General features: G+C 41.3%; 2 protein-coding genes across 10 annotated transcripts in view; one reads left to right on the top strand and one right to left on the bottom strand.

The window, feature by feature from the left end:
* Positions 1-21,948, bottom strand: part of LOC132817052 (R3H domain-containing protein 1-like) — a 164,384-nt gene extending 142,436 nt beyond the window's left edge. For 2 of the 7 annotated variants that reach the window (XM_060827128.1, XM_060827124.1), the window contains exon 1: positions 20,749-20,864. The gene's annotated coding sequence lies outside the window, so the exon portion shown is untranslated. Of the gene's footprint in view, positions 1-20,744; positions 20,866-21,843 lie in introns of those variants that run through there. The other 5 variants (XM_060827126.1, XM_060827127.1, XM_060827130.1 and 2 more) reach the window with 5 other exon arrangements.
* zranb3 (zinc finger, RAN-binding domain containing 3) overlaps positions 21,707-27,612 on the top strand; it is a 171,610-nt gene continuing 165,704 nt past the window's right edge. For all 3 annotated transcript variants that reach the window (XM_060827120.1, XM_060827121.1, XM_060827123.1), the window contains exon 1: positions 21,707-22,121. The gene's annotated coding sequence lies outside the window, so the exon portion shown is untranslated. The remainder of the gene's footprint in view (positions 22,122-27,612) is intronic.

The raw sequence follows: 27,612 nt of genomic DNA on the forward strand, positions 1-27,612 counted from the left end.
TTTGTTGTACATGTCATCCAGACTATAAAAACTGCTGTACCTGTTGTTCAGGGAGAGACGGCATGGTCAAGTCCCCCAGGTAGCATCAGAATCAAGCTGCCCCTCCCAAAAGCTTTTGATTTAATAATTTGGATTGACTTGTTCCTAAATGAGGTTTATTAATTTTACAACAACAACGATTTGGTGATGGGAGGTGAGGTCATGGTCGAGGAGCTAATAGGAAGAGGTGTCCACAAGTTGGTGCCTATCTTCAGCAGTGTAGAGGTCGGTGTGGCAAACTATCACTGCGTCCCCCAACCCCCAGCCAACCCCCAAATGCAGGTTTAATGGTGATGGTGATGTTGGGGTTGGAGCACAGGGAGCGGAGGGTTGTGCGGTACGAGGGTTTGGTGGGGGGGGGGGGGGGGGGGTTGACAGGTTGAGGTTGTCCATATCACAGTGGCAGTTGGAAATGAAGAAATCTGTCTTTCTTCCCACCTATCCGCTCCACCCTCCCCCAATCTATCACCTTCACCCCACCTTCATCTACCTATCACATTCCCAGCTACTTTCCTCAACCCTGTTCCCCTCCCATTTTGTCTATCTCCCTATTTAATAAGCATCAGGGGCTCACGATGGTTCTAGGGATTTGCCACACTTGAAAAATCTTTCCCATTGTCACTTGTACCTTATATCATCTCTCAATTCAAAATCCTTATACCAAAAAGTCCAATCATTTCTTCAACATTAATTGTGTTTACTCTTAAATTTTGTCTGGTTAATACTGGATTTGGATGTTTTTATATGTGTCAGCAAGCTACAAGAATATTAGGGATCTCCTTTGGAGGTATATGCAGCTAAAGATTGTGTTCATCAGGTGAGACTCTAGAGTACTTCATTTTTCCAGCTGATAACTTCCTGTCGGTGGTGGGCAAGTTATTGGAGGGAATCCTGAGGAACTGGATGTACATGCATTTGCAAAGGCAAGGACTGATTAGGGATCGTTCACATGGCTTTGTGCGTGGAAAATCACGTCTCACAAACTTGTTTGAGTTTTTTAAAAAAATTACCAAGAGGATTGATGAGTGCATAGTGGTGGACGTGATCTACATGGACTTCATTAAAGCTTTCAGCAGGTTCCCTGTGGGAGACTGGTTAGCAAGGTTAGATCTCATGGAATACAAGGAAAATAAGCCATTTGGATACAGAACTGGCTCAAAGGTAGAAGACAGAGGGTGGTGGGTGGAGGGTTGTTTTTTAGATTGCAGGCCTGTGACCAGTGGAGTGCCACAAGGATCAGGGATGGGTCCAATACTTTTCATCACTTATCTAAATAATTTGGATGTGAGCATAAGAGGTATAGTTAGTAAGTCTGCAGATGACACCAAAACTGGAGGTGTAATGGACAGCAAAGGTTACTTCAGATTACAACGAGATCTTGATCAAATGGGCCAATGGGCTGAGTAGCAGATAGAGTTCAATTCAGATAAATGAGAGATGCTGCAGTTTGGAAAAGCAAATCTTAGCAGGATTTATACACTTCATGGTAAGGTCCTAGGGCGTGTTGCTGCACAAAGAGAGCTTAGAGTGCAGATTTGTAGCTCCTTGAAAATAGAGTTGCAGGTAGATAGGATAATGAAGATGGCATTTGGTATAAAATAGTCACTTACTCAATAAGCCACTATTCTCTTAATATACCATAGGTTCTGCAATAAACAGCAATCAAATGAGGACTTTGTTTCCATCAACTCTACTATAAAACTCTCCACTCCCCAAAGAATGACTGGTGTGAAAATCATTGAACTTGTTAAAAGCTGACAGAATTTCCACGTGATTCTTTGAAAAAAAACTTGAATCAGAGTTGTATGTTATTCCAAAGTATTTCTTCCTAAACATTTTCTACTATATTGTAAAATATGCATACAGAATTAAACATCCAAAATGTCATTAAGAAACAATGCTGGTGACAAACTGCATAATTTTAAACAAATTCCTGGGGTAACTCAGCAGATCTGGTAGCATGTGTGTGAAGAAAGCAAAGCTAAAGATTAAGCCCAGTGCCAGTTCATCAGAACTAATAGCAGCTGGAAAAAAAGACCGTCATTTTGGAGATTAGCAAGCGAATAGGTGGAGATGGAGCTGAGAGATATCAAAGGGGTAAGTTGAAGAGGGAATGATGGATGGCAGGCCAGGACAAACTGAACAAGTGATAGAGAGAGCCGAGGGTTCTAAAGAATGAGTAGTCTGAGCTGAAAGCACCTAATATGATAATTGGCCTGAAGTGGGTGAAGACAGGTTGGCTGGGGCAAAAGTAACATGTCACAATAGGACTAGATGTGGAGTTGAGTAATAAACGTGAAAGGCTAAAATCTGGCCCTAAGGTTATGGAACTCAAAGTTGACTGTGGAATTACCATTATAATTTACAATAAGTAATAAAATTACTGTAGTCCGAGAGGACCATGGGGATGCTCTCTGGTGATCGTTTATCAAGGGTTATTGACCTCAGACAGCCATGAAATGATCTAAAGCATAAGATTTTAGCAAGTTAAAACCAGACAAGGCCCATCAGGAATATCAAGAGAACAGGAAGAATTCAAGCAGGGAACTAGAAGAGCAAGAGGCCATGAAATGACCTTGCCAAGAAGGGTTAAAGAGAATCCCAAGGCATTCTTATATGTACATTAAAAATAATGGAGGATAACTAAGGAGAAGGTAGTACCACACAATGAGGGAACTTCTGCTTGGCAGCAGAAGGTGTGGGTGAGATCCTGGATAAGTACATTGCATTAGTATTCACTCAAGAGAAGGATATATATAATGAGATTTGTGTGGAGCATGCCCATATGTTAGGGCATTTTGAGATCAAGAAAGAAGTGGTGTTAGCCACCTGAATGCTTTTCAAGAGACCTAAGTCCCCAGGACCCCATGAGATCTATCCTAGTTTACATTGCAGAAGAGTTTCAGTACAGATGCAAGGATGTCTTACAGCAGCTGCACAGAGCGTTGGTGAGATCATGCCTTGATTATTCAGTTTTGGTATCGGATCGCAAAAGATACACTTGTGATAGAGGGTGAGCAACAAAAGTTCACCCTGATTCTTAGGGTGCTGGTTTGACCAATGAGGACAAATTGGGTCAACTGGGCCTGTATTCACTGGAGTTCAAAAACAATGGGAGAGAGAATCTCAGTGAAACATAAAATCCTGATAAGTTGGGACAGATCAGATGCAGAGTATGAGTTTCCTCTGACTGGTGGATCCAGAGCAGAGGGTAATGGTCTCAGGATATAGAGTCAGCCATTTTGGACTGAAATGTGATGAAATGTTTTCACTCAAAGGCTAAACCACCTATGGAATTCTCTTCCATAAAAGGCTGTGAAAGCCAATTTAAAAGAGTATATTTAAGAAAGAAATGGATAGATTTCTGGAAGCTAAAGATGTTGAGGGGTAGGGGGTAGAGGCTTGATGGGCCCACTGGCTTATGTCTGCTCCTACGTTTGTGTTTCCCCAAAGTTACTAACACCAGCTGCAATACACAAGCCACCAGTATAATAGATAGGTGTATCATTCAGAGAAATGGAAAACAATGTCATTACAGAGGCAAGACTGAAGGATCATGTGGACTTGGAACTGAATCCTAAAAACTGCAGGCCATTTAGGAATGACAACAAACCAGGAAAATATGGTCAAGTGGCTCCATTAATGATGCTCATAACATAATTGAGAGGGATGACCTCAGTTCTGGAAATGAGGATGTAGAGAAAGTTGTGTAGACATGCAAAATTATAAAACGATTTGTCACTTGTTGGAATCGCAAAGTTCAGCATATAAGGAGGAAATAATGAAAGGTTGTGGAAAAGTAAGGCAATTACCACAAGTTTAATACACATATCAAGAGGAAAAGTCAAATAGTCAGGGGTAAAACATGGGATAGGGGAATGGGTATGGGTGGATTACTCTTTGGAGGTCGGTGTGGACATGTTGGGCCAAAGGGTCTGTTTCCACACTGTAGGGAAATCTAATCTAAAAAAAAAGTAGCCACGTTGAGGAGTTCATAGAACAGCATATTCTAGAGCAGACCAGAACCAGGCTGCACTAAACCTAGTATTATGCCAAAAGATGAAAATCAATAATCCAAACAAAAGGTGCTCTTTGGTTTCAGCAGTCACAATTTTATTTTTACAGTCAAGTTGAGGGACAGAGTAGATCCAAGATGATTTAAACAAGATGCAGTGGTAAACCTTTAAGGAGATAATACAGGGAATTGATACAATCCAAAGAATGGACCAACCATACTTAGATAACTGGAAATATTAAAGATAGTATAACACGAAGAAAAATTTTACAATTGTGCCCAGGCAGGTGGCAGGTCAGAAGAGTGGGCGGCACGGTGGCACAGTGGTTAGCACTGCTGCCTCAACGCCAGAGACCCGGGTTCAATTCCTGACTCAGGCGACTGTGTGTATGGAGTTTGCACATTCTCCCAGTGTCTGCGTGGGTTTCTTCCGGGTACTCCGGTTTCCTCCCACAGTCCAAAGATGAATTAGGTGAATTGGCCATGCTAAATTGCCTGCAGTGTTAGGTAAAGGGGTAAATGTAGGGGAATGGGTGGGTTGCGCTTCGATGGGTCGGTGTGGGATTGTTGGGCCGAAGGGCCTGTTAACACACTAAGTAATCTAATCTAATATAAACAGCAAAGAAAGATCAGAAGACTAATAAGCCAGGAAGAGAAAAAGAAATGCTAGAAATATTTTTACAAAGTAACAATTCCTATAAAACATTACAAATGCAAAGAATTAACATGTCAGTCTTACAGAAACTGATTCTTGGGAACAAATAATGGTATGTAAAGGAGTTGGCAAATGAATTAAACACATTTTGCATTGGTCTGCACTACAGAGCATACAAGTAACATCCCAAAAGTAGGAATAAATCAAGAATTGGAAAGAAGGGAGGAACTTGGGAAAAATCACAATCAGAGAAAAATGTTACTCTGTTTACTGTTGTAGTAGGGGGCTGACAATTGCCATGCCCATAACAGTCTGCAACAAGGGGTCTAAAATCAAGTGGCGATTGAAATAGCTGTTGCATAGATTTTAGCTTCCCTCGATTTGTAGGTGATCCCATTAGATTGGAAGCTAGCAAATGCAACTCCTTCATTCAAGCAAGGCGACAGAAACCAGGAAACTGCAGACCAGTTAGCTTAACATCTGACATAGGGGAGATATTAGATGCTGCTATTCAAAATATTACAGCAGGGCACTTGGAAAATTTCAAGACAATCAGACAGAGCCACAGTCTTGTGAGGGATTAATCATGTTTGATCAACCTATTGGAATTCTTTGACTTGGTGGCTGCTGTGGACAAAGCTGTAGGTACTGTACTTTGGTTTCCAGAAGGCATTTGATAAAGTGCCACATCAAAAGGTTATTGGAGAATATAAATGCTCGTGGTATAGGAGGTAGCACATTCTTTTCCAAAGATTGGTTGGCCTAAGGAAGCAGAAGTAGGCATAAATGCATCATTTTCAGGCTGGTAAACTGTTAACAATGTAGTACCGAAGGGTCCTCAACTGTTTACAATTTATGTGAATGTCTAACATGAAGGGAAGAAGGTCCAGTTGCTAAATTTACTGGCAACCCAACAATAGATTTAAACTTAAGTTGTGAAGACTATGTAAGGAGGTTACAAAAAGATATGTTAAGTGTGGGGATAAAGATTTGGAGAATGAAATATGATATGGTAAATATGAAAATTTGCAGGAAGAATAAAAGTGATAGGATTAGGCAGATATTGCAGAATTTTGAGATGCGAAGTGATTTGGGTGCCCTTATGCATGCATCACAAAAGGTAAGTATGCAGGTAAACCAAGCAATTAGGAAAACTAATAAAATTTTAGTATTTATCACAAGGGGAACTGAACACAAAATAAGGAGATTATGCTTGTTCACAACACATTGGTGGCACTGCACCTCAATTACGGTGTACAGAATTGCACACCTTATTTACATAAGTAAGTAAATGCGTTAGCAGCAGTTTAGAGAATGCTTTGAGACTATCCAGAATGAGATGTTTTAACAGGTAAGATTGAAAGGGAGGCTTCAATCTGCTGTCATTCATAAGAGTCAGAGGAGTGTAAGGATCCTTAGGACTGGTCAGGTAGACGAAGAGAAGATGTTTTCTTTAATGGAAGAAGTAGAACTAGGTATTACAATCGAAGAATAATGGGGTTCCTATTTAAAACAAAGATTAAGTGTTTTTTTTCCTATGAAGGTTGAGTGTCTTTGGAACTATCCGTGAAAAAGGTGGCAGAAGGCATATCCTTGATTTTATTTTTAAGGCAGAGATAAATAATTGATAATTTTTGGATTACCTTACTTAAGAATAGCCGGACATGCAGATTGAGGTAACAATCAGGTCAGCCATGATTGAATGTTGAATGGCATAGAAGTGAAAGGCTGAATGGCTTACTCCTGCTATTTTTCTAAACACTAAATTAAATTCAACACTACCTAAATAAAGCAAACTACTTGACAAGCAGGCCATCCAACACTTCAAGCATTCACTCCCTTCATGACAGAGCTGTCATGTCTATTCTCAGCTGGGTGCACCGTAACAACTAGCAATACCTTTTCAACAGCATTTTTAAAAATTCTCATTTGTGGGACTTGGCGTCGCTGGCTAGCCAGCATTGATAATCCATCCCTATTTGCCCTTGTCAAGGGCAAATAGATGAGCTGCCTTCATGAATCGCTGTAGTCCACTTGCTGTGGGTTAACCCACAATGCCATAGGGAGGGAATTCCAGGATTTTGACCCAACAACAGTGAAAGAACAGTGATATTTCCAAGTCTATGTGGTGAGCAGCTCGATGGGGAACTTACAGGTGGTGGTGTTGTCCTTCTAGATCTAAGTGGCCATGGGTTTGGAAGGTGCTGTCCAACGATCTTTGGTGAATTTCTGCAGTGCATCTTGTAGATTGTACACATTGCAGAACTTGCAAAATATTACAGAATATACAAAATCAACAACATCCACAAACTAGAAAGTGCACAGGAAATAGATCGCCTGCTGTCCACCTCCATACAAACAGTCCCCATGCACACAAACAAACACCGTTCCTGCTTTCTGGGTCAGAATTCTGCAACTCCACAGTTCACATTACTGACAGAACAAATAAATGAAATGGACTGCATTAAGTTTTCCACTTCAACATGACTCTTTTGAAATTCTGTTTCTCTCATCACAGGTACTGGAATGCTTGCTGAGATTCTTTAGCACTTGGTTTTTATTTCAGACATCCAGAACCCACATTTGCTTTCATTTGAAATGGATTGGAATAGATCGAGAGGAAGGCTCACTGCTACCTTCTTGAAGGCAAACAACAAGGGGTAATAAATGTTGGCCAAAAGCAAAATGTTTAGTACATGCCCATATACATGTAACTATGTGCTAGGTAATGTTTGTAAAATTCATGAAATTTTGTCAGTAATATTCAAGATCAATCAATTTACCTTCTTACAATTAGCATGCAAAACAATTGCTGTTTAAAAAAAAATCACAAATGGAATGTCAAGAGGACAGTAACCAGCAAGGAGCCTAACATTTTTTCAGCTAAGCAACTCAAAAGTACACAGACATTACTAATACAAAACAGAACAAAGAACTAAATTTAAGGATTAAAATCAAAAATAAAACTAAATCCGTCCAATTCTGGTCTTCCTGGCATAGGAAGAATGTTGTGAAACTTGAAAGGGTTCAGAAAAGATTTAAGGATGTTGCAAGGGTTGGAAAGTTGTATTCAGCTAGGGGCTATTTTTCCTCGAGCATCAGAGGCTGAGGGGTGACCTTATAGAGGTTGATAAAATCATGGGGTGCATGGATAGAGTGAATAGCCAAGATCTTTTCCATAGGGTGGGGCGAGTCCCAAACTAGAGGGCATAGGTTTAAAGTTAGAGGGGAAAAATTTAAGAGTATCCTAAGGGGCAACTTTTTCCATGCAGAGGGCAGTGTGTGTATGGACAGAGTAGCCAGAGGAAGTGGTGGAGTCTGGTATAAATACTATATTTAAAAGACATCTGGATGGTTAAATGAATAGGAAGGATTTAAGAGGGATTGGGGCAAATGCTAGCAAATGAGACTAGATTAATTTCAGTTGTTTGGCAAACATGAATGAATTGGACCAAATGTTGATTCTGCTTTCTTTTCAGAGGTAAAAACAATGATTGCAGATGCTGGAAACCAGATTCTGGATTAGAGTCGTGCGGAGATTCTTCTGCTCCTCGGATGCTGCCTGCACTGCTGTGCTTTCTTCTCACAAGTACTTCCAGACCGTCTGACTTTCTCCAGCAATTTCTGTTTTTGTGTAAATTATTTCCACTTGTTTTTGTGTTTTCAGCCTCAGTTTTCAGATCAGTTTTTCTGTGCTACCCAATTCAAACAATAGATAACAAAACTTATCCACTACATGTGCATTGGAAAAGCATAGATTTTTGTAAACAAATTATTAGCAGTGATGGAAAAGCCAACAGTGTAACATTCAAATGATAAAACAGAGGAGTTGTTTTGAGGGATTGGATGGCTTTTCACCTCTGGACTTGGGATTACATACAGCATTGGTTAACATTAAGAGCAAAGAGGCTCAATGAGAAAAGTTAGAATGGCAACACAATTTCTAGTGACATGATGCAAACACACAAAGTTGCATATTATTTGGAACTAACTTGCAATCTTAGTTAATGACGACACAAGTGATTCTTGGGAAACTGAAATGTATAACGGATGTTCTTTTCAAAAGGGAGGATTGTGTTTCTGCATAATGTCACAAGATGACTGAAAGAGCACTACACTAATAAAACTCCTTCACTTGGGAATGCTCGGTACTCAACACTGAATCGCAAAACATACAGCACTCCATTTCTCAAAACCAACATTTCCTATCTGATCAAGAACAAAAATTTTACCAAAAGGAAAGGACGGACAGCAGCCACCAGACATCATAGAAGGTAGTCAGTTCTATAATGTGACGGTTACATTCTCGTGTTATAGAAAAATTGTGCTTCAGAAACAGCACTGAAAGTGTTGGCGCAGTAAATCATGATGCTTTAGAAACAGCGCTCCCAATTCGTCAATTGTGTTATTGCGAATTATAACTGAATGACTGGTACACTTTTACAGTGCTTCATCTCTTCTTTGAACATCTGTGCTTCAGAGGGGATTTTTTCCCAGGGCAGAAATGACCAACACGAGGGGTCATAGTTTTAGATTACTTACAATGTGGAAACAGGCCCTTTGGCCCAACAAGTCCACACCGACCCGCCGAAGGGCAACCCACCCAGACCCATTCCCCTACATTTATCCTTTCACCTAAACACTACAGGCAATTTAGCATGGCCAATTCACCTAAGCTGGTCGGAGGGAAGTATAGAGGGGATGTCAGAGGCGGGTTCTTTACACAGGAGAGTTGAGAGCGCACAGAATGCATTGCCAGCAGCAGTTGTGGAGGCAGGGTCATTGGGGACATTTAAGAGACTCCTGGACATGCGTATGGTCACAGAAATTTGAGGGTGCATACATGAGGATCAGTGGTTGGCACAACATCGTGGGCTGAAGGGCCTATTCTGTGCTGTACTGTTCTATGTTCTATGAATATGATTATTTTGAAGTGCAAGCACTTGTCATGTAGAAAAAATTTGACAAGATTCTATAGATAACAAAGAAAGTAGGTGGCTTTTAATCTCTAGCAGTTCTGAGCAAGTGATGAGTGCTGGTGAGGGCAACATATTTTCCTTCGAATAAATTGTACAAAAAAATACAAAGTCAGACATTGATCCTATCAGCCTAATGGCTAATTGATGCTAGCTTGAACAGCACATTCTTATCTATTCCCCATAACCCCAACTCACTTTTCAATCAATAATCTATCCAACTGAGCCATGACTATCTTCAATGATCTAACCTATTGCTCCTTGCACAGATTAGGTGTCAGGGCAGGTATCAGATCTTGTGGTGCGAGAGCATTTTGGTGATAGTGACCACAACTGCCTCACATTCTACATAGCTATGGAGGAGAGGGTGGGGCAAAATGGGAGGATATTTAATTGGGGAAGAGGAAACTATGATGCAATTAAATATGAGTTAGGAAGCATGGACTGGGGTAATTGTTCCATGGTAAAGGCACTATAGACATGTGGAGACTATTTAAGGAACAGTTGTTGCAAGTGATGAATAAATATGTCCCTCTGAGACAGGCAAGTGGTAAGATAAAGGAATCTTGGATGATGAGAGCAGTGGAACTTCTCGTCAAAAGGAAGAGGATAGCTTACATAAGGTGGAGGAAGCTAGGGTCAAGCTCAGCTTTAGAGGATTACAAGCAGACGAGAAAGGAGCTCAAAAATGCTCTGAGGAGAGCCAGGAGGGGCACAAGAAAGGCCTGGCAGAACGGATTAGCAGAACACAAGGGCATTTTACACTTATCTGAGGAATGAGAGAATGGTCAAAGAAGGAGTAGGGCCGATCAGGGATAGCATAGGGAATTTGTGTGTGGAGTCTGAGGTGGTAGGGGAAGCCCTAAATGAGTTTTTTTGCTTCTGTCTTTACTAAAGAAATTAACTTTGTAGTGAATGAAACCTTTGAAGAGCAGGTGTGCATGCTGGAACGGATAGAGATAGAGGAAGCTGATGTGCTGAAAATTTTGTCAAACATTAAGATTGACAAGTCGCCAGGCCAGGACCAGATTTGTCCTCGGCTGCTTTGGGAAACGAGAAATGCCATTGCTTCGCCACTTGCGAAGATCTTTGCATCCTCGCTCTCCACTGCAGTCGTACCCAAGGACTGGAGAGAGGCAAATGTAATTCCTCTCTTCAAGAAAGGAAATAGGGAAATCCCAGGCAATTACAGACCAGTCAGTCTCATGTCTGTCGTCTGCAAGGTGTTAGAAAGCAGTCTGAGGGACAGGATTTATGACCATTTGGAAGAGCATGGCTTGATTACATGCAGTCAACACGGCATTGGAGAGGGGCAGTTCATGCCTCACAAACCTTATCGGAGTTCTTTGAGGATGTGACTAGAAACATTGATAAGGGTCGAGCTGTGGATGTGGTGTATATGGACTTCAGCAAGGCATTTGATAAGATTCCCCATGGTAGGCTCATTCAGAAGGTCAGCAGGAATGGGATATAGAATTGGCTGGCCAACAGAAGACAGCGAGTGGTAGTAGAAGGAAAATATTCTGCCTGGAGGTCAGTGGTGAGTGGTGTTCCACAGGGCTCTGTCCTAGGACCTCTACTGATTATTAATGACTTGGATGAGGGGATTGAAGGATGGGTCAGCAAGTTTGCAGACAACAAAGGTTGGAGGTGTCCTTGACAGTATAGAGGGCTGCTGTAGGCTCAGCGGGACATTGACAGGATGTAGAGATGGGCTGAGAGGTGGCAGATGGAGTTCAACCTGGATAAATGCGAGGTTATGCATTTTGGAACGGCGAATTTGAAAGGTGAGTACAGGATTAAGGATAGGATTCTTGGCAGTGTGGAGGAACAGAGGGATCTTGGTATGCAGGTACATAGATCCCTTAAAATGGCCACCCAAGTGGACAGAGTTGTTAAGAAAGCTTTTGGTGTTTTGACTTTCATTAACAGGGGGATTGCGTTTAAGAGTCGTGAGATCTTGTTGCAGCTCTATAAAACATTGGTTAGACCGCACTTGGAATACTGCGTCCAGTTCTGGTCACCCTATTATAGGAAAGATGTGGATGCTTTGGAGAGGGTTCAGAGGAGGTTTACCAGGATGCTGCCTGGACTGGAGGGCTTATTTTATAAAGAAAGGTTGACTGAGCTCAGACATTTTTCATTGGAGAAAAAGGAGGAGGAGAGGGGACCTAATTGAGGTATACAAAATGATGAGAGGCATAGATAGAGTCGATAGCCAGAGACTATTTCCCAGGGCAGAAATGGCGAACACGAGGGGGTCATAGTTTTAAGCTGGTGGGAGGAAAGTATAGAGGGGATGTCAGAGGTGGGTTCTTTACAGAGTTGAGAGAGCATGGAATGCATTGCCAGCAGCAGTTGTGGAAGCAAGGTCATTGGGGACATTTAAGAGACTGCTGGACACGCATATGGTCACAGAAATTTGAGGGTGCATTCATGAGGATCAATGGTCGGCACAACATCGTGGGCTGAAGGGCCTGTTCTGTGCTGTACTGTTCTATGTTCTAAATTTCTCATCCACTCCAATTTAAAATCAGAGACTCTTTGTCTTTAAATTGTAATAAAAACAGACAACTGTCGATGCTAGAAATCTGCAACAAAAAACAGAAGTTGCTAGAGAAACTCAGCAAGTCCGCCAGTATCTATGGAGAGGAAGCAACATTAATATTCTGAGTCGAGTGATCTTTTTCCTTGCAGATAACTCAATTAATATAAAAGCTTCTGTAGGTATGGAAAGCAAGAAACGGTTAGTGAAGATAAAAGTAGTTCCTTCACACTCAGAAAAGGGGAAAGAGATAGGAGACCAGTTAAATACATATTTTGGCTGTCTTCACGAAGGAAGACATAATATTCCGAAAACATTGGGGAACACTTGTGTGACAGGGAGGAACTGAAGGAAATTGCAATTGTAGGGAAATAGCATTGGGGAAACTGGTGGGAAATTGAGAAATGAGTTAGATCAGTGACTAGTAGGACACCACTGGGATCAGAGCTTAGACCCCAGCTATTCACAACATATATTAATGATTTAGAAGGGAACTAACTGCAATATCTCCACATTTGCAGATTACACAGAGCTGGGTGAGAGATTGAAGTGTGAGGAGGAAGCAGATGCTTCAGTGTGATTTAGACAAAATTGAGTAAGCATACACCTGGCATATGAAGTATAATGTGAAAAAAATGAGGCTATCCACTCTGGGAGTGAAAACAGGAATGCAATTGTATTATCTGAATGACAATGGATTGGAAAAGGTACAAGGAGGTTTGGGTGCCCTTGAACACCAGTGGCTGAAAATATTCACTGCCTTCTGTACCTGCATAAGACAAATGGTACAATGGCCTTCATACCACGAGGATTTCAGTAAAGGAGTAGGGATGTCTTGCTGCAAGTGATACAAGGCTTTGATAAGACCACACCTGGGAGTATCATGTGCAGTTGGATCTCCTTACCCGAGAATGAATGCTGCAGTTAGAGAGGGATTACAATAAAGATTTGCCAGACTGTTTCTGGGTTCACAGGAATGACATATGAAGAACAACTGGATCCTTTAGGATTGTATTCATTGGAATTTTAGAACAATAAGGAAATGATCTTGCAGAAACTTAAAAAGTACTAACATGACCAGACAATATGATGACCGGGTAGCCTTGAACCGGGGTCACAATTTAATGATATCGGACAGAGATGAAGAGAAATTTCTTCACCCATACAATGAGCTGTGGAATTCTCTGCCACAGAAAATCGGTTGAGGCCAAAATATCTCAGGTTTTCAAGATGGAGTCAGACACTAGTTCTTGGGGCTAAAAGGATCAAAGGGGAGAAAGCAGGAGCAAGGTACAACATTGCTCCCCCAAGCTCATCCAGTCTGCAAGCTATCCCTGTACTTATTTTCTACATTTCTAAAATGAAAAGATCAGAGCAGCAATGACCATAGAAGGTTAAAATAAGAGGCTTACATGCCACAGATTGGAGGTCAGAAAAGAATCACCTGATAGGTAGAAGAACATAAAAACCAAAGAGCAGAAGTAGGCGACTCAGCCCTTGAGCCTGCTCTGCCATTTATTGAGGAACCTCAATTATCCGGCATTCTATCCTCCAAATTTCAGATTATCCTAATAAGATCACAAGGTCTCGACGCTTGGCAAAACCATGGTATCCGGCATTCGATTATCCGAACAAAATACTCCCTGCCTGTGTCATTCGGATGATCGAGGTTCCTCTGTAATACCATCACGGCGGATCTTACCCCAACCTCAAATCCACTTTCCTGACTGCTTTCCGTAACCCTTCAATACGTTACTTACTAACAGTCTATCCCATTCTTAAATTTATGCACTGTCTTAACATCTACAACATTCAAGGGTAGTGGATTGCACAGATTAACAATCTTGAGAGAAGTAATTCTTCCACATTTCCTGTTTTAAATCTGCCATTCCTTAGCCTGAAACTATGACTCCTCATTCTAGATTACACAAGGAAAATCATTTGCTATGTCTACTTTTTCTAAAGAAGCTTGACACTTATATATCTCAATTAGATCTCCTCTCATTCCTCCAAATTCTAGCAAGCATAGGCCTACACTGCTCAATCTGGCTTCATAAAACAAGCCTTTCATTTTTGCAACTTATCTAGTGAACCTTCTCTGAACTGCCACCAAAGCAATTAAATCCTTCCTCAAGTAAGGAGGCCAAAACTGTATGTAGTACTCCAAAATAGTCTTGCCAATGCTTCGTACAGTTACACACTTTTCAATTTTGATCTCCACTCCTGTACCTCCATTTCTGCAACTGATGTAGAAGAACACCCAGATCCAGCATTTTGAAGTTTATCTCCATTTAGATACTAAGATGCATTTTTTCTTCCTCCCAAAATGGATAAACTCATGCTTATCCACGAACTCCATTTGCCACATATTGACCCATTCCCCCAACATATCCATGGGGATTTGTAAATTTCCTATTTCTTCATTGCAACTACTGTCCCAGCTCCTGCAGCATCATCTGCAAATCTAGCTGAGGTACATTCTGTCCCTTCATACAACTCATTTGTATGGATGGTAAATACTTGGGGCCTGAGGATCGAATTACACTAGTTACAGCTTGACAATCACAAGTAGATCCATTTATTCTGGTTCTCTGCTCTGTTGATTAGCCAATCCTTTTCTCAGCTAACATATTACCCCATGCCCTCGGTGATCTTACCTTTGGTATGACAGCTCATGAAATGCCTTTCGGAAATTCATACATAGGACATTGACAGGACTCCCATAATCCATGTTGCTTGTTACATCTTCAAAGAACTCTCAAAATGTCACTGTGACCAGTTACCCATCAAAAAAGCCATGCCAATTCTAATGGCTGTGCTTTGGCTTTCCAAACTTCCCCTTACTATGTCCTTAACATATTCCAACAATTTCCCAACAACAAAAGTTAAACCAACTGATCTATAGCTTCCTGTAAACAAGCCCTTCCTTGTACTTGGCACTGAATTACAAGAGAGAGACGTCAGAAGAGACTCCCAAGAATTGGAAACCACTGTCAAAACGGAGATAAAAGTGTTTGGCTGTTCTACTTTAGACTTCATTGCAATACAGAAGGACCACTGAACTGCCTGAACATAACAAGAACACAAATAAGTGAAGTAGGCCATCTGGCCCATCGAGCTTGCTCTGCCATTCAACAAGATTGTGGCTGATCTTTTTGTGGACTTGGCTCCACTTACTCACATCATAATAACCCTTAATTCCCTTACTGTTGAAAAATCTCTCTCCCTTTGCAGAATAAACATTTAACAAGGGAGCCTAAACTGCTTCACTGGGCAGGGAATTCCACAGATTCACAGCCCTTTGTGTGGAGAAATTCTTCAACCCAGTCCTAATTTTGCTCCTCCTCATTTTAAGACTATGCCCTGTAGTTCTAGTTTTACTCACCTGTAGTAACAACCTCCCTGTTTCTATCTTATCTATTCCCTTCATAATTTTATGTTTCTGTAAGATCCTCTGTCATTCTTCTAAATTCCAAAATACATAGTCCCAGTCAATTCAATTTCTCCTCTTAAGACAACATTCAGATAAGATGTTTAACTGAGACCTCATCAAGTAATTGATCCTGTAACACTCTTCAGCAGTGAAATTATCCCTGACATCATTGCAAATAATTATCCCTTAATATTACAGAAAACATTTTACGCCATTATTATGCTCTTTGTAAACATAGCCATTAGTTTCCTATTGTTACAGTGACTACATTTCAGTGCTAAAAATGCCAATTGGCGAAGAATGACAAGAGACGAGTTGTCAAGCAAAGTTATGACAGTATTTGATTGAACGTCAGAAAGATGACATAAAGAAGCCATGAAGCCAAACTTTTTTCATAAACTCAATGAAAAACATAGCTGAATACACAATTTCCAAATCAGTGATCATCAAGGACAGCAGTTACATGCATGCATCATTACCTGCAAGCTCTCTTCCAAGCCGCACCTCATCCTGACCTGGAACTACATTGCCATTTCTTTACTGTTGCTAGATGAAACACCAGTCCTGAGGCTGAGGGGTGACCTCATGGAGGTTTACAAAATTATGAGGGGCATGGATAGGATAAATACACAAAGTCTTTTCCCTGGGCTCAGGGAGTCCAGAACTAGACGTCATAGCTTTAGGGTAAGAGGGGAAAGATATAAAAGATACCTAAGCCGCAACGTTTTCACATAGGGTAGTACGAGTATGGAATAAACTGCCAGAGGAAGTGGTGAAGGCTGGTATAATTGCGACATTTAAAAGGCATTTGGATGGGTATATGCATAGAAAGGTTTGGAAGGATGTGGGCTGGGTGCTGGCAGGTGGGACTAGATTGGGTTGGGATATCTGGTCGGCATGGCAGGGTTGGACTGAAGGGTCTGTTTCCACGCTGTACATCTCTATGACTCAAACAGCACTCCAGGAACCCACATAAGATGACCGCAGTGGTTCAAAAAGACAACACGCACCTTTCTGAGAGTAGTCAGGGATGGACAACAAATGTCAGCCTTGAATGCAGTGCTCATAAGCCATGGAACAATTGAAAGAAATTCAAATGAGTGTGCAAGGTTCAAAACAGTTGGCAGCAGTTTGAAGACAATGAATATCAGTAAAATCAGCAACAAAGGTTCATTCAATTGAATGTGAAGGAGAAGCACTGAGATAATACAAAATAATTGAAATGGCCAAAGCTACAGCAAAGTCAAAACAATGACAGGAAATTAGAATGCAATACACTTTTAATTTAGTGAAGATGGTAACTTGTTGAAATGTAGTGCTGAGTGCCAGCATCTTGCAACATCTTAGAGATTAAAAAGACAAACAGTATACAAGAAAACTCCAACACAGTCAGTCAATCAAAATTGAGCATTCTATTGCAAACTGCTTCCAGTTTCCATGCAGACTGCAAATGAACATGTTACTGCAAATTGTACTTTGCAGTAACAGACAGCATCACAACCCAGGCCACGTTGTTTCTGCTTTTGCAGTCAGGGTGGTCTTCAGGAACTGTACAACATTGAACAAGAAACTTGAATTAACTCGGAGTGAGGAATGCAGATGCTGGAGTATCACAGTCAAGTGTGTGGTGCTGGAAAAACACAGCAGGTCACACATCATCGGGGATGCAGAAGAATTGACTTTTCAGGTATAAGCCCTTTAGGGATGAGACTGGAGAGCAAAGCAGGTAGAGAGATAAATGGAAGGATGGTGGAGCTGGAGGGAAGGTAGCTGAGCGTGCGATAGATAGATGAAGGTGGGGGTAATGGTGATAGATCAGAGAGGAGGGTACAGTGGATAGGTGGGAAGGAAGATGGACAGATAGGACAGGTCACGAGGGCAGTGCCGAGTTGGAAGGTTGGATGTGGGGGGGGGGGGGGGGGGGGAGGAAATGAGGAAACTGGTGAAATCCACATGGATGCTGTGGTTGGACTGTCCCAAGGCAGAAGGTGAGGCTTTCTTCCTGCAGGTGTAGGGTGGTTAAGGTTTGGCGATGGAGGAGGCCCAGCACCTGCATGTCCTTGGAGGAGTGGGAGGGGGAGTTAAAGTGTACGGCCACAAGGTGGTGGGATTGCTTTGTGCATGTGTCATGGAGATATTCTCTGAAGTGTTCCGCATATAGGTGCCCTGTCTACCCAATGTAGAGAAGAGCGCATCGGGTGCAACGGATACAGTAAATGATCTGTGGAAGTGCAGGTAAATCTCTGATGGATGTGGAAGGCTCCTTTTGGCCTTGGACAGAGGTTGGGGGGTGGGGTACGGGCACAGGTTTTGCAATTCTTGCAGAGGCAGGGGAAGGTGCCAGGAGGGGATAGTAGTTTGGGGGCGGGGAGGCTGTGGGTGTGAACCTGACAAGAGAGCCACGGAGGCAATGTTTTTTATGGAATGCAGATAGGGGTGGGGAGTGAAATATATCCCTGGTGGTGGGGTCCGTTTGTAAATGGTGGAAATGGCAGAGGATGATGTAACGTATCTGGAGGTTGGTAAGGTGGAAGATGAGGACCAGGAGGTTCTGTCCTTGTTGCGGTTGGAGGGGTGGGGCCCAAGGGGAGAGGTGTGGGAAGTGGATGAGATGCGCTGGAGGGCATCATCCCACCAAGTGGGAAAGAAAATTGCAGTCTTTGAAAAAAGGAGGCCATCTGGTGTGTTCTGTGGTGGAACTGGTCCTCCTGGGAGCAGATTTGGCGGAGGACTTGGAAATAAGGGCTAGTGTTTTTATAGGAGGCAGGGTGGGAGGAGATGTAGTCCAAGTAGCTGTGGGAATTGGTGGGTTTGTAGAAGCTGTCCATATTGAGTCAATCAGCGCTGATGGAGATGGAGGGGTCCAGGAAGAGGAGGGAGGTGCCTGAGATGGTCCAGGTGAACTGAAAATTGGGGTGGAATGTTAGTGAAGTTGACGAACGAGATGGTGCCAATACAATTATCAATGTAGTGGAGGAAAAGGTAGCGAATGGTATAGCTGTGGAAGATGGACTGTTCTAAGTACCTGATGAAGAGACAGGCATAGCTGGGGCCCATGCAGGTGCCATGGCTACCCCTTTGGTCTGTAGAAAATGAGAGGATTCAAAGGAGAAATTATTAGGGTGAAGACCAGTGGTCTTTCCATGTTCTTGCATTGAACACTTCAAAATACGTTTTCAGCCAGCATCCTTCACTTAGGGATCTGCTTCTCAAAAGTATACAAATATTTTAAACAAAAATAAAATGCAAGGCTTTTGGGAAAGGTTTCTGGTGAACCTTTCAATGCCATTCTCAATAATTCCAAAGTTAACAGGAGAAAACAGACTTGACATTATCACAATTTCAGACCACCATACAAGATGGTGTACTTGAAATATATATGTGCAAGATTTTATATTTGTCAATTTTGTCAAATTATTAATATTGTTTATGCATAGAATCTACACTTAGAGGGCAAAAACACCAATATCAGACTCAGTCATACACCATAGAAACAGGCCCTTCAAATCTATGCTGACCACAAACACTGAACTACACTAATCCCATTTACCTGCACTTGGTGCATAGCCTACTATGCCTTGACATTGTAAGCACTTATCCAGATGCTTCAATGTAGGCAACTTATTGCAGTCACAAATAGCAACTACAATAATACAGGAAAACTGCAAAGTATTTAGTACTACTTGGGGACACCAAAATATTTGCATTTTGTGTAATAGCTTCTCATATGCAGTTTAATGTAATTTTCTAATATTCTCACAACTTCAATGGCTATCAAGCTCTCAAGCTTCATTTACTCAGCTTACATTGTTATATCATCCCCTTGCTGTACTACATCTTATTAAATATTTCCACTTGCTCAAATATTTTTTTTTAAAAAACAAGGCTATCTATAGTCAGACATACTTTGCAGTTCCATTGTCTGGATGCTTTATATCATTTGAATTGTGTTTGCCAATATCTTTGCCTCGCACTCAAAATGAAGGTTAACTGCATGCCACTCCAACAGGATGTTACACTTTTTAAAAAGTAAAGCTAATAAATAAAATTATACAATTATGCTCTGTTGAAAATTAAGGAAAACGAGCAGCTTCCTGCTCATTTTCCAGCCCACAATTCATCTATTTTCTATTCCAATGGTCAGAGGTAATCGTGAAAACAACAGAAATTCAAAGATAGGCAATTCCACTTAAGATAAACTGAATTACATGATAAACACTGAAAACTCGCCGAAAATTCTTTAACAAAAATCATACCATAATCAAACTCCCTTCCGACTAAATGACAGTCGTGTTCAAAAATGCAGTATGATATCAGGAATAGCAGAGCCCCAATCCTATTTCATTACTCACTGTCATTTTATTTTCAAACGGTCGAAAACACAAATCATAGTCGAATTTTAGCGAAAAGGCGGTAAGATTATGTCCAATACACTCGAGTCCTCTATCTTTACTGATCTATTTTACTAGCATGAATGAACCCTTGTTTTATGTATTGTCTAATTTTTTAAAAATCTCATCAGTTCGATGTCATAAAAGGGAAGCCACCAGATAATTTTTAAAAAATGCTGTTCTGGTCTGATTAGTGTCGAGATAAATGAACCATGCCGAACTCTCACCTGCCCTAAAACATGTATACTCTTCCAATAGCTCAGCACTCGCGCGCATAGACACGGAAAATCTCCGACAGCAGAGTCGATACGAGCTGGTGGTGCATCCAGACGAAAAGTAAGGCCACAAGGACTAGCTGTTCGAAATCCACCCCCCAAACCAACCCCGGTGGATTTATCACAACCCCACCCGTTCAGCAGGGATGGGGTTTCGGCCTATCGGAGAGGCAGGAAGAAAGGGGAAAACTAGGCCGCCGGGCTAATTTTACCCAGCCAAACCTCTCCATACGTCGCTTCCGCGACTCCTTTATTCGTCCGTCACCAGAAACAGTGATGACCTTCGTGGCGCACATTTACCACCGGTAACCACAACCCCGCCGCCGAAGTCGCGAAATATACCAACCCCTTAATTAAACTAAATGGATCAGCTCTGCAAGAAGTTGATGTTTTTTTAAAAAAAAGGCAGACATACTTACTGGCCTTCCACCAACAGGGTTTGTTGCAACGATTCGGGAGCATGGCTAAACCCAGCTCCCTGCCTCGCTCGCTCCCTCCCAACCTCTTTTTTTTTCCTCCCTTCACCCAACTCTAAGCCTAATGGAGGAGGCAGTGACGCTCACCGACTGACACTGACAGCGCCCAATCGAGGCCACAGTAGCAGCTGCCAAAGCTAGAACAACTCTAATTATAAATGTTTAAAAGGCTTACGAGGATACACCCAAAAATCACCTTCCAATTGATTTCATGCACAAGTCACTCCGCACTCGCTGTACTCAACGGACTGTTAAATGCAAAATTGTGTGTACATGTATTTAATAATTGTTAGCAGTTATACCTGAACCGGGGCAACTGCTAATAAACGTAAATGTGAGATCGATTATAATTCAATGTCTGAATGGGTAAACATATAACTATCTGGGTTACTGCAGTGTGTATTCATGTTTGATACCCCGCTCTCACACTAATTGTCTGTTTGCACTTCTCCCAAATCCACCATTTACGAGTAATTGGCATTGGCTGGCGCTTTCGACAAACGCTATCCAGAACGCCAAATCTTCATCAAATGCGTCCATTGCGTTTTTACATCGATCCCCAATTATACTGGGTTATAGCATATAATGTGATGGATGTCAACAGGTTGTCCTGACAACAATTTGCAACCTCACTCCTCCTAATCTTGTAGCATGCACGCCAAAGAAATCCATTTTCTGTGCATCCTGAGGCTGAACATCAAGTTCGCTTCTATATTAAATTATGATGATGATTTTGGATCCGGCTTTCTTTCTGCCTGCAATTCTATTGCTTTCTACCGTTCTCCCTCCCCTCACCCTCCTCCCACGGGGAGCACAGGCAGCTGTCAATCATCCGGGCACAATGGTGAATCTAAGCCAATGAGCAGCAGCAGAGGGCGGGGTCAAGCCGCCATCACGTCAGACTGAGGCAGCGGGCGCTCTCGCTCGAGCCCCGGCACACTCTCTGAAACCTGCCGGTCCCTTTCTGGGGATTTTTAAAAAAAGGGCCGGCTTAAATAAAACGGTTACTCGACAAAGCAGACGCGCTATCGATCTTACCCACCATCCACGTGCGTATTCATCGAGCGGCCGAACAGAAAACCGGCGAAAATAAAACCCAGCCCCGAAAATCTACAGGAAAAACCCCCCACCCCCAATCAGACGCTGCCTCGGCATCACTGCCCTTCGTCATCACGTCCGACGTCTTTCGTAATGACGGAGAGCACGCTAGCGTGATGACGTTGTTGACGTGTTTTAAGCGCGCTTCTGCTGTCGAGTGTGACAATGTAACACTCCTTCATTGAAGAAATGTGTTAAATACTGTTACTACTGTTACAGTAAGTTTGATTATGAAGTTTTCCAGTTTAAATTTTGCAATATATATTGAGTGTTCCATCACTTGCTTTAATTTGGTGCCGGAATGTAACTCAAAGGTTTTACTTATTCAGTGATTTTTTAAAAACATTATATCATGTGTTTGTTTCTAAATTATTTTCATTAACACTTTGGTAGTTTTAGTTATCATTCGCTAGAATGATTTGTTGAAATATTGATCGTGTAGAAACTATTTATTGTTGTCTTGAACCGAGAAGGAGATGAATTAATTCGCAAGGCGCAGAACCAGTTTATCCATATGATAATCGTGCCGTTTTTACATTCTCCGGGAAGTCTATTCATATCATCCTTTATATTGGAACATGGCTTTACAGAAGAAGTCGTGATTAAAGATCTGATGCTGGGTTATATTCCATCCAACGATTGACATTTTGTAAATGGATGGTAACGCTCCTATAAGGTGGTTTTTAGGCAACACGCAAACTGTCACAATGCAGTGCCAACATTGGGAAATTTTTATTGACAGGTTTACTGTCGTTTTCAAAAATACTTACCCTATCTAGCTAGATTTGTTTTGGCTAGAAGACCGTCATTTCTTGATCAAGGGGCTTTTTGATGCTATTCATGGAATAAAAGTCAACTACATCACAATTACATGTCTTGAAGGACTCCTGTATTCTCAAATCTAGGCAGTTTGTAACTCAATCGCTTTTTCTGTGTAAAACTAATTTTGCAATTAAACCTATTATAGAATGCCTAAAACAACATTCATATCTTTTCTTGATTTCAATGTAGGTGTGAAATTGTTAAGAACCATGCATGGAAAAAAAAAGCAATTTTGGCATAACTAGATTCATGGGATGGTTTATTCAATGTTTATTTGCCTAAACTACTGTCTGTGTCTTGCAAAAGCTTACTGTGATCTTAATTATCAATCATGCTCCGTATTTGACATCAGACTTGTCCTTCTGCATGTTGCTCTAATCTAAGAAAGTGGTAAAGACTAGTACGATTACAACATTTAGAAGGCATCTGGATAGGTGCATGAACAGGAAAAGTTTGGAGAGCTGTAAACCAAGTGCTGGCAAATGGGACCTGATTAATTTAGGATATCTGGTCAGTATGGATGGATTGGACCGAAGGGTTTACTTCTATGCTGTACATTTCCCTTGGCTACATACCTGGTCAACTTGTTGAAAAATTCATTAAGTTGGTCAAACATGACCTTCCATTAACGAAACCATGCTGTCTGTTTTTGATTAGTCCCTGCCTGCTATTTACCATTATTTTATCAATCTACCTCTCATAACACCTGGGCTGTGCATTAGGATGAATGCTCATTTCCATATTTATTAAAACATTTTTGTTGGAAGTGGTTAAATAAAAACTGTGCTTAATTCTGGATCACTATGTACCCTGAAGTGGTAACAGCCCTCTTACGACTTAAAGCAATCATAGTCAACAAAACGTGAGAATAATCTGAACTTTTTTTAAAAAAAAATGTATCCCCGTATGTGATAAAGTTAGAAATCACACAACACCAAGTTATAGTCCAAACTTGGAAGTACAAACTTTCGGAGTGTTCCTCCTTTGTCAGGTAGCAAATGTGAAGAATAGGGTAGATCCAATGGTATAGGACAGATTTAAAGGTCAGCAAGAGAGAATGCACAAAGGGTCTCTGACAACAAATTTCCAGTTGTATACAGGGAAAGGGATAGGGATAATCAAAGGAAATGTGGGCTTTCCAAAAATATGGATAATTTACAAATGGAGGAATTGACAGACAAATTGATTAATCACTTTTGTCAATCTTCACAGGATAGGGAAAAGATAGTATCCTTGATATTGTTCGTGGTGACAGTGTTTAGCACAGTTCACAGTTTGTGAAAAGATTTGTAGCTCGGGTGCTCGTTGTTGTGGTTCTGTTCGCCGAGCTGGGAATTTGTGTTGCAGCCGTTTCGTCCCCCGTCTAGGTGACATCCTCATTGCTTGGGAGCCTCCTGTGAAGCGCTTCCGTGATCTTTCTTTCCTCCGGCATATGTAGTGGTTTGAATCTGCCGCTTCCGGTTGTCAGTTCCAGCTGTCTGTTACAGTGGCCGGTATATTGGGTGCAAGTCGATGTGCTTATTGATTGAATCTGTGGATGAGCGCCATGCCTGTAGGAATTCCCTGGCTGTTCTCTGTTTGGTTTGTTCTATAATAGTAGTGTTGTCAGGGACCCAGACTGAATTCCAGCCTTGGATGACTGAATGTGTGGACAAAGTTTAAAAATCACACATCAGGTTATAGTCCAACAGGTTTAATTGGAAACACTAGCTTTCTGAGCACTGCTCCTTCATCAGGTGGTTGTGATGAAGAAGCAGCGCTCCGAAAGCTCGTGCTTCCAATTAAAACTGTTGGACTATAACCTGGTGTTGTGTGATTTTTAACTTTGTACACCCCAGTCCAATACGGCGTCTCCAAGTCATGAATGTGTGGAGTTTTGTGTATTCTCCCTGTGACTGTATGGATTTCTGCTAGGTGCTCCAGTTTCCTCCCACAGGCTAAAGATGTGCAAGTTTGGTCGATTAGTCATGCTAAATGTGGGGTTACAGTGATAGGGTGGGATGCTGTTTGGAGGGTTGGTATAGATGCGATAAGCACTGTAGGGTTTTGATGATCTTAGTGTTTTGCTCCTATTTAAAGTAAGCAATGCAATTGTTTTGGGAAGCAAGGCTGTATTTTTAAGAAAATTGATGAGGAAAATGAAGATGATATTTATAATCTTGCAAAGTGCTCAATTGTCCTTTTTTATTAATTGGAGAATTGAAAATATAACTGCATTATTTAAGATAGATTAGATGAACTAGGAAATGATTAACCTGTTGGTGCAATTTCTGCTGTGAGAAAATGATTGCAATCTGAAATAACAACTGAGTGATCCAGCAAATGAGCTCTTCAATAAATTAGAGCTATTTTATTTGTTCAGAGGCTGTGGGCAGTATTTATTGCCCATCTCTGTTGCCAATAATTTAAAAAAATTATGTTGATTTAGCCAAAAATTGATCATGGAAGTGTGAGATAATGTATTTCTGGAGGTTAAGGGAGGCAAAGGAATTCATAATTAATGGGCGCATACTGGGAGGCCTAGGAGAGGTGAGAGGAAATTGAGCTGAGAGTCCACAGATTCCTAAAGATAACCAGACAGGTCGTTAAAGTGGGTGTTCATTGTCTTTTTTTTCTGATGTTGTTTACTTTGTTAATGAAGAATAGGGAGGTTGTGCTGGAACTGCACAAATCATTAGTTCTTCCACAACTTGAGCACAGTGTATATTTCTGGTCACCTCATTACAGGAACCATGTTATTTCACTGGAGACAACACAGAAGAAATTTACAAGAAAGTTGCCAGTACTGGAGAAATGCAGCGATAAGGAAAGATTGGTTAGCCTGGGGTTTTGTTCCTTGGAACACAGGTTGACGGGAGCTTTGAGTGAGATGTACCAAATTGCAGGAAGCCTGAATAAAATGAATGGGAAGAGCACAATGACCTTGGCAGAGAGGTCAATGATTCGGGGCATAGATTTTAAAGTAATTGGTTGAAAGATTATAGGGGAGATGAGAAATATATTTTCACAACAAGGTATTGGGGTCAAGCCCACAATGACTGAAAGCATTGTAGAGGAGTATCAAGTGCCGTAACCTGAATGCCTGTGGACCAAATACTGGAATTGGGTTTGGAGGCTTGACTTTTCACTGGTGCAGCTAAAATGGACCAACTGGCCTTTTCCTATGAGTAAGCTTATTGTGAATTCTGTGATAATGGTTCAAAAAATTTAAATTTGATTCATTAAGTAAATTAGCATGGAAATGACTGTGGCTGTCATGAACCTCCTGAAGTCAATCCATAGTGTTCCATCAGCGTATGTTAAGATAAAAGCCAAGCTCTGAAAAAAGAGCAGGTAGGTGATTTTTGACTTGGACAAAACACTTGAGACCTCAGCTGGAATGATATGTAACCTGTGGGTGCTGCTTATAAGAAAAATGTGAATGTTTTGGAGAGAATGGTTCAGCACTTAGAAGCTTCAGATATGAGGATAGATTTAACATGCTGGCACTGTTCTCCTTTTGAGAGAAGAAGGCTGAGAGGAGATCTGATCGAGGTATTTCAAATAATCAGGGTAGATGGGGTAAAGCTGTTTCAACTTGTAAAACAAATAAAGGTGAGGGCATGGATTTAAAGTGATATGCAAATGAAAAAAAATTTCACACTGTAAGTGGTTAGTGTATAGAATGCACCGTCTGTAAATGTGGTAGAGACAGGTTCAGTTGACGTATTCAAGATAGTATTGAGTGACAATTTTGATAGAAATGGTGTGCAAATGTATTGGGAGGGGGGGAAATGCAGGAGATTGGCACTAGGTAATAGAATCGGTACAGGCACAATGGACTGAATGACCTCCTCCTACACACAGACGTGCACCCTCTCACAGACAACTTATATACACACACACACCCCCCAACACACACACACCCCCAATACGCACACACACACATATATCTGTTTATGGGCTTAATTTGTACTTGCTGAATTACGTTTTATTTTCCTCAAAAACTGCATGAATCCATGTAAGATTCTGTAAATCCCTCTTTTTTTAGAAATAGAATCAGTCTGAATACTGGGGCACAGATAGCCTCACACAGGGCACCTCACACCTTCAGTGCATTATCTGAGCTGACATGGCACCTATTGCTAAAGTACAATTGAGAAATTAACTTTAAAAAAGTTCTGGGATTTATATATGAAGGAACTGAGACCAACATGGTCATTGTAAAAAATGAGAGACTTAACAAACAATGCAGGTCTTTTTCAATATATAATTTCAGTTGCATCACAGTGTAAATATTTGCTATGAATTCTGTGTCTTACGATCTTATCCTCCACAACCACCTGATGAAGGAGCAGCACTCCGAAAGTGAGTGCTTCCAAATAAACCTGTTGGACTATAACCTGGTGTTGTGTGATTTTTTTTTTTAACTTTGTACATCCCACTCCAACACCAGTGCCTGCCAATCATTAGAAAGATAGTTGTAGTTATTGGAGGTCAGTTATCTCTGCAGGAGTTCCTCAGGTTAGTATCCGAGGCCCAACCACCTTCAGCTGCTACATCAATAACCTTCTCTCCATCATAATGTCAGAAATGAAGATATTCATCATTGATAGCACAACTCCTCAGATACTGAAGCAATCCACATCCAACTGCGACAAGATCTGCACAATATCCAAGGTTGGGGTGTCAAGCAGCAAGTAATAGTCACACCACAGAAATGTCATGCTATGACCATCTCCAATACGATACAATCTAATTACTGCCCTTTGCCATTCAATGATGTTACATGACTGAATCCCCCATAATTAACATAGTTGGAGTTACCATTGACTCGAAACTTAACTGGACTCACTTCATAAACATAGTGACGACAAGAACAGGTCAGAGGCTAAGAATTCTACAGTG

Source organism: Hemiscyllium ocellatum, chromosome 7 (assembly GCF_020745735.1).
Source record: "Hemiscyllium ocellatum isolate sHemOce1 chromosome 7, sHemOce1.pat.X.cur, whole genome shotgun sequence".
In the NCBI taxonomy this organism is placed as follows: domain Eukaryota; kingdom Metazoa; phylum Chordata; class Chondrichthyes; order Orectolobiformes; family Hemiscylliidae; genus Hemiscyllium; species Hemiscyllium ocellatum.